This window comes from Tamandua tetradactyla, chromosome 23, assembly GCF_023851605.1.
Source record: "Tamandua tetradactyla isolate mTamTet1 chromosome 23, mTamTet1.pri, whole genome shotgun sequence".
Taxonomy (NCBI): Eukaryota; Metazoa; Chordata; class Mammalia; order Pilosa; family Myrmecophagidae; genus Tamandua; species Tamandua tetradactyla.
The window spans coordinates 30,893,126-30,900,593 of NC_135349.1; the positions used below are offsets into that span (position 1 = coordinate 30,893,126).

Genomic DNA, 7,468 nt, shown 5'->3' on the forward strand with positions numbered 1-7,468 from the left:
TCTTCCTTCAGTCTCAAAGAGTAGGTGAAGTTCTAAAATACAGGTGATGTCTTCCTTAACCCTGTATTCTGAATTACCTTAATCCTGACCCAATCAGATTCATTCTTGTCTCTAAATAGTAGGTTACATACATATATAACAGCTCCTCAAAATCCAGAAGTAACAGTGACCACTCTGGGCTACATGTGACTGCTATAAAAGCTTACAATCTAGGCCTCTGCTTTCTGTTTTTCTTTCTCTAATTGAGAAATCTTCATGCACATTTATTTTATACATGGGGTACAACTGATGGCTCAAACTATCACCACAGAATTGTGTAATGATTACCATGATCATTTTTTAAGGATATTTGCATCACTCCAGAAAAAAATAAATAAAAAGGAAAAAGAAAAATAGTCATACATACTATTCACCTTACCCTTCCATTTCATTGACCACTAGTGTATCCATCTACCAAATTTATTTTACCTTTTGTCCAACCCTATTATTTTATTTGGTTTTTTTTTCCTTTTTTTCACTTATCTGTCCATACCCTGGATATAAGGAGCATCAGGCACAAAGTTTTCACAATCACATGGTCACACTGTAAATGTTATATCTTCATATAATCATCTTCAAGAATCTAGGTTACTGGAACATAGCTCAACTGCTTCTCACACTTCACTCTAGCCACTTTAATGGCTAAACTAAAAAGAGATATCTATATAATGCATAAGAACAACCTCCAGAATAAACTTTCGACTCTATTTGAAATCTCTCAGCCACTGAAACTTTATTTTGTCTCATTTCTCTTCTTCATCTTTTGGTCAAGAAAGCTTTCTCAATCTCTTGATGCTGGGTCCTGGCTTATCCCTGGCTTTCTGTGCCATATTTCCAGGGAGATTTACACTCCTAAGAGTCATGTCCCACCTAGGAGGGAGAGCAGTGAATTCACCTGCTGAGTTGGTTTAGAGAGGGAGACCACATCTGAGAAACAAAATATGTTCACTCCCTCAGATATGGCAGCCAGCTAAGTATTTCTCATATTTACAAGGTGAAGCTAAGGGAGGTGATGCTTTGCTAAGTAGTATTTAATAAACATACTAGGTCTCAGTAGTACATGTTCTTTCTTCTAAAGGTTTAATATGACTGAAATTCAAGATGTCCAACAGCCTCAACCCTCTTTCTGCTTTCACATACACTATTAACTAATGCCTCTTCTCCTACTCTTTAGACACGAATTTTCATATTTTTTCTTCCAAAACGTATTGAAGTCAATTTAGGAGCACTTGACCATTATCTTCATCATGGATGGCCATAACTTTTGCATTTTTGTTCTTATTTTAATGGTGTCTTTGCAAGGATAAGGAATGAGCACATTTCATTTTGCTAGTAGTCTGAAAAACTTTAAACAGAGAAATCTTCTATTTGCAGAGATGTTAAGATTTATTGCAGGCACACGCAGAAGGGAATGGAGGAAATCTTTTTAAGACCAGTTCAAGGTGGTACAAGGGCACTCAGGATTTTATAACCCAATAAGACATAGAAAGGGTGTGTCAAGAGAAAAACAGAAAATGAGAAAGAAAATAAAAACTAGGGAACAGTCACAGGATTCATTAAAATTGAATAATGGTGGGCGGGCCATTGTGGCTCAGCAGGTTGAGTTCTCATCTGCCATGCCAGAGACCCAGGTTCAAATCCCGGGGCCTGCCCATGCAACAAAAAAAAGAAAGAAAGAAATGAAAAAGGAGAAAAAATTGAGTAATGGTTATCTGTTTCATTCTTGTTTGGTCAGCACATCTGCAATTCTATATGTCAAGCTTCCTGCTTTTCCAGTGGTGATCTGTCAGCTGTGACATAGCTCAACCACAGTGCTGGTTCTGACATTGATGTAAAGGTCTTATATGCTGTGGTGTGGTACCTGACTGTTAGAAGACTTCAGGTGCTGAGGCCAGTGGGCTTACTGGCAGGGGTAGTCACAGTAGCTGGTGTTCCAACAGCAGTAGAAAATGGCTTTCTTCTTACAACTGGAGCACCACTGCTTCTTTGTGGTCTCATCCAACTGCTTCTCCAACTGCAGATGCTTCATCACCTTTGCGATGAGTGGATCCTCTTCTTGCTCTAAGATCTAGCATCTCTGACATAGTCAGCTCCAGGTTGGGCTTTGTCATGACTGGTGTTGAAGCTTGGGGAAAGGCAGATTTCAGGTAGCCAGAAAAGTCCCTCTTTGACCCATATTGGTTGAGGTTGGTGAAGATGTGCTCTTGTCAAGGAAGTCCATAGACTCCTCATTGGGACTGTAGTGGCTGGATGTGGACTTCCCAGTGTCTTGATTCACATCATAGCCTGTCTGAACTGACAAGTTGGTATCGATTGTGGAGTGTGGTATGTTTGACAATGAAATCCTATGCCCAGCACCCCTGCTCAGCATGGGGTTGTTTATCATTATTTTTGATGATCCATCATGTCAAAATTGAACTTGACTTTCTCCCACTTGTCTACCTTGGCAGTGCCAGTGGCATTCTGTACTTTATGATGGGTGTGTAGGGTGTCTGGAACCGAGTGCAATTAAAAATACCAAATTTCCTTAGGACATTATCCATGCAAATGTCCATATCTTGCATTTCAATGTTGAAGATGTTTTTACTCTTTTTTACAAAGGAATCTCTTTAGACATAATGTATGAATTATTTATTGGAACCCAAGCCTTGTCATGCTGTCCAAAGAAATGTAATCCACTTACCCATCTTTATCCCTCAGAGCTTTAGCAGACCTGAATGGAATCCTCTTCAGTTTCATCCAGACCAAAGGATACAGATTGTTACAAGGCTCACAAAACCAATGATCTTGTTTTGGCAAGCACCTAGGTAACATTCTGAATTTGCTTTGATTTCATTCATCTCAAGTTAACAGATTTTGGTGATTGCTTTAGTAATTTGCATCAACTTGTGATTTCACCCATTGTAAGGTAAAGTTGTGCAAAATTCACTTCATATCAGCCAAGAAGTCTTCTGTGCAGTCATAAATGTTTTTTAGCATTCCTTTCCAATATAAAAAGGTCCCCAGGATGGAAGATGTAGTCTGCATAGTGAGGACACTGTTCCAATGATGCAGGCTTCTGGGATGCATCTGTCCTTTGCTGCTTCATTTTCTGGATGCCAAACTTGAGCCGGTATGATAAATATTCAATGCTGAGTATTATCATGGCTTTACTTTGGGTCTCAATGCATTCTGCTACTGTAATTTTCTCACATTCAGGACAAAACCAGCTTCCCCCTGGTTCTGATGTCAGTCTCAGACACCTAATGTGATAAACCCAGGAATAAAACTCACAGTAAAGGACCTGATCTTCCCAGTGACAATCAAGCAGTAGAAGTCATTACTTCCATCCTGTTCCTTATTGTTATTGTTCAGTAAGCTTGGTTTTTTTTCTTTTCAATAGGGCTTGTTGAAGTGTCCTATGGTGAGTGGCCATTGGAAGAATGTAGAGTGCTGGGGAAATTTCTTTTCTAGGTTCTTCTTTCTGTAGAGCCAGAATCCTTTGAGAGATAGAGATATCCATGTCCTCTACCACCTTCTATTCTATTTTTATTTCCTTTTCAGCCAAGCTCCTGAATTTCTTTTTGAGATGGTTCCCACCATGTAGCTCCAATCTGCTTAGTCACTATGTACTCCAGAGCTACCATTATCTATGGTCTGGACAGGAAGGTTGAGAGTAACTTTGAGATTAGATCAACAGCAAGCTATTCCAGCAAGAGCTTTAGGCTTTAGATGAATCAGAGTTGCTTGAGTGAAGAGATTACAATAAATATTCTCCAGGTGCCAAAGACTATACTAAGAATTTTCCAACTAAAGGGATATGTTGAGCATCTTTTCAACAATCCTGCTATCGTACATAGAATATGGATAAAAAGTAGATGAATTTCAGCCACTTTATGCAGGCAGAAAGTAAGCTTATATTGTAGCCATCTCCAGAGCATTTGTGCTTATCTTTAAGTCCTTATTTTCCAGTTCTTCCTTAAATTGATGTTACATTCATGGCTTCAGCAATAATTTACATTTAAATTGCAGGTTAGGAGCATCACCCCCAAACATACTAATAGAAACAAGGAAATTTGTCAGAGCAGGAAGGACAAAATCCCACTGTGATTTAGTGTATTGGTAAGACCAAATCAGGAGGTCAGCTCTGGAAATATAGTCACTTGTCCCATATTTTGGGCATTAAGTCTTCCATACAGCTAACCATTCACCAGGAGATCATTCTCAAATATTGAACAGTTAGGAAGGAACAACTTTGTCACAGAAGCTTTCTATATATTACAGAACGATAAGTCTTGGAAATGAGAATAGTTGGAGTGAGACAATTTTTTAAGGACTGGTCAGAACATACAGCAGTAACAATATTTCCCTTTCTGATTTAAATGGTACATTAATTTAGGACTCCTAATCTCTGTAGCCAACAACAGAGATAAATTATCTCTTGTTCATAATGCTTGTCCATTATGTTTTGGATGTCTTTAATTTTAAAATGGTATATTTGAATTTGGTTGTGTTGTTTCTAATATTGGTTCTTCAACTGTAAAGAAAATCAATACTATAACAAGTAAGATGAATAAAAATAAACATGAAGTAATTAGAAGTCATTAATAATTTTTAGAAACCTTTCCATGTTTATATAAAATTAGAAAATTTATAAATATGTTGATAAAATTAATATTGCAATTCATGCAAGCATGTAATAATGAAATATCATTAATTAAAATATTTACTTTTATAGATATATTTTGTTTACTTTTTCAATGTATATTTTTCTCTAACAAAATATTTCTGTGGAAGTTCGCGACCCTGTCTCTGGGGCTGAGGAGTTCCCAGCACCTGGGCGATGGAGAACGGAGCGGTTTACGGCCCCACCACGGAGGAGAACCCGGGCCCCGCCAGGGGCGCCCGGAGAGGGCTTGCCTCCTACTTCTCCCCTGGTCGGCTCTCGTGGCATCCGTGGGTGCTCAAAGGCTCGCAGCTGTTGCTGTCTCTGCTGGCCTTTATCTGTGAAGAAGTTGTATCACAATGTACTTTGTGTGGAGGACTTTACTTTTTTGAATTTGTGAGCTGCAGTGCCTTTCTTCTCAGTCTCCTTATAGTGATTGAGTATTGTACTCCAGTTTATGACAGAGTCGAAAATGTAAAAGTAAAATCATCGGATTTTTATATTACTTTGGGAACAGGATGTGTGTTTTTGTTGGCATCCATCATTTTTGTTGCCACACATGACAAGACCTCGGCTGAAATCGCTGCAATTGTGTTTGGATTTTTGGCAAGCTTTATGTTTCTCATTGACTTTTTCATTATGCATTGTGAAAAACGACACGAGTCCCAGCTGAGAAAACCTGAGACTACCAATAGGTCAGAAGCCGTCACTGAACCACTTAATGCTTGAAGACTGCTACATAAGGTAGCAACTTTGCATGATGCCCATGCCCTGGCAGAAGTTCTTGTAGAATTTGTGTAATTTAAACCACTTCTTTTGAAGCGTAAGGGGAAGGGCAGGAAGGCAGTAATGATTAGTATTTGAACTGTATGTCAGTCACCACCAATTTAGCCTGGAGGGGCTTTTGTTTATAATTTTTTTTTGTAATGGTTGAAACTTATCTTAAGTGATGATGTTTTTGGGGGTGGAGTGGGAAGGATAATTCTTTAAATCATATGGAATAACTGATGATAAATTCTGCTGTCATTCTTTTAGAACGTTTTACTAGGCTTAGCTTCCAAATTGTGCTTTGTAGCTGTATAAGCAGCATGGTTTTGCTTGTACTATTAGAAATTTTTCATTTTTAAATTAACTTGTTTAGTTATAAGTTTCTTTATTAGTAAAAGAAACGAAATAGATAATGATTAGATTATGTTCTGGTCACTGACATTTAATGTATGCTTAAGAGATCAGTATTCAAAATGTTGGTCTAGGCTTTTTTTCCTTAAAATTTAATACCCAAGCTTTACTGTATCTTACTCGGCCTTAAAATTACATTGCGACATTAGAGGATAATTATGACTAACTTTTTATAAGACCTTTGTATAGCCTAAAATCAAATATATATGGGAGATGTTGCTATTTTATGTATGTAAAAACAACAGCATAAGCAGCTCCATGTTTATGCTGCACTTTCATTGCTGATAATATAGATTTTAAAAAATTGTTGTATAATGTAACGTAGAAAAATTGAACAGACTGATATCAGGTCTAAGGACCAAAGATAAGAAAGATAAATCTTTTGCCCAATACAGTGAAAGTAACTATAAAAGCAGACTTCAGCTACTTCCCATGTATCTGAAGAGATGAATTCATGCTATGATTTAGAAAATGGTCTATTCCCATGTTGGCAATTGGCATCTGATTATTTCTACTTAAATTAGGACAGCTCTGCTAAGCTCTCTTTAGTGTTTTCTTTGGACCCAGTCATCTTTTTAAAACCCCAGGTAAGAAGTCAGTCATTGTGGTCTTTTTCATCTATTGAAGATGCTCATGCTTCCTTTTCCGTCTCTTTATCATAATGATCCATATGGTGTGTCATCATCTGGCAGAGATGTACCTCTGGCTCTCACTCTTTCTTATTGTCAGAATATGTGCAGCATAGACTGTACAAGAAGATCTGTTGGATCCTTGTTCTCACACAGGCATTGCTGTAGTTTCTCTCTGAAGAGAAGAAAGTAAGTAGCCAGGAGAATCCTGTCCAGATTAATTTTGTTGATGGTATAAAAGAGTAGTCAAACCACTCAAGAGATTTCATCACAAGTTTTGATAATTTGGAAGGATTGTCTGTTGCTAGCAGGCTGTCATACACCCAACAGATAGGGCACTTGGAATCAGGCGTTTCTGACTGAGTGGTTCACAGACTAGACCATTCTTCCCCTTCTAGATTTTTGTTCACTAGTAAGTGATGAATCCATGCATCGAGTCCTTCAGTACTTTGGTGGAAGTCTCTGGGCAAGGATATTCAAGGATTCCACTGAAATAGTGGAAGCACGTTCCCAATGATATGATTTAATGATGCTATCCTTTTTATTATCTGCCATTTGTGTATTGTAGACAGGTTTCACCTACATGAATGTGGCTAATATGGTTGTCAGAAATTGGTCAATAAGGCCAGATACAGCTTTTGCTCTGTTTACTGACTCAGGACCTTATCAATTTGTATCAGAGCTTGGATGCTAGTGTTAATGGTAATGTCACCCATCATGAATAGTTTTTACTGGGCATGTCATCTAAGAGATGATAAATTGTTTGGATATTGGGTTTGAAAAGAAAGACTGGTTCAAAGATAACTAGTTTGTGGTGAGCAAGTTCTGAAATTTCTCATCAAACCATATCATTGTCCTTTTAAATGTCATCTAGATCCAGCTGGAATTCACAGCAAACCATCTGGGCTACCTCAGGGTCCCTACCTATGCATTGGGCTTAGTTGAGTTTGATAGACATATCCTCAGCTGACCTCAC

The 7,468-nt window shown here is 38.0% G+C and overlaps 2 pseudogenes; one reads left to right on the forward strand and one right to left on the reverse strand.

Moving 5' to 3' along the window:
* Positions 1 to 2,033: 2,033 nt before the first annotated feature.
* On the reverse strand, positions 2,034 to 4,018 carry LOC143666755 (MYND-type zinc finger-containing chromatin reader ZMYND8 pseudogene; annotated as a pseudogene).
* An 801-nt stretch (positions 4,019 to 4,819) lies between these two features.
* On the forward strand, positions 4,820 to 5,738 carry LOC143666593 (CKLF-like MARVEL transmembrane domain-containing protein 6 pseudogene; annotated as a pseudogene).
* The last annotated feature ends 1,730 nt before the right edge of the window (positions 5,739 to 7,468 follow it).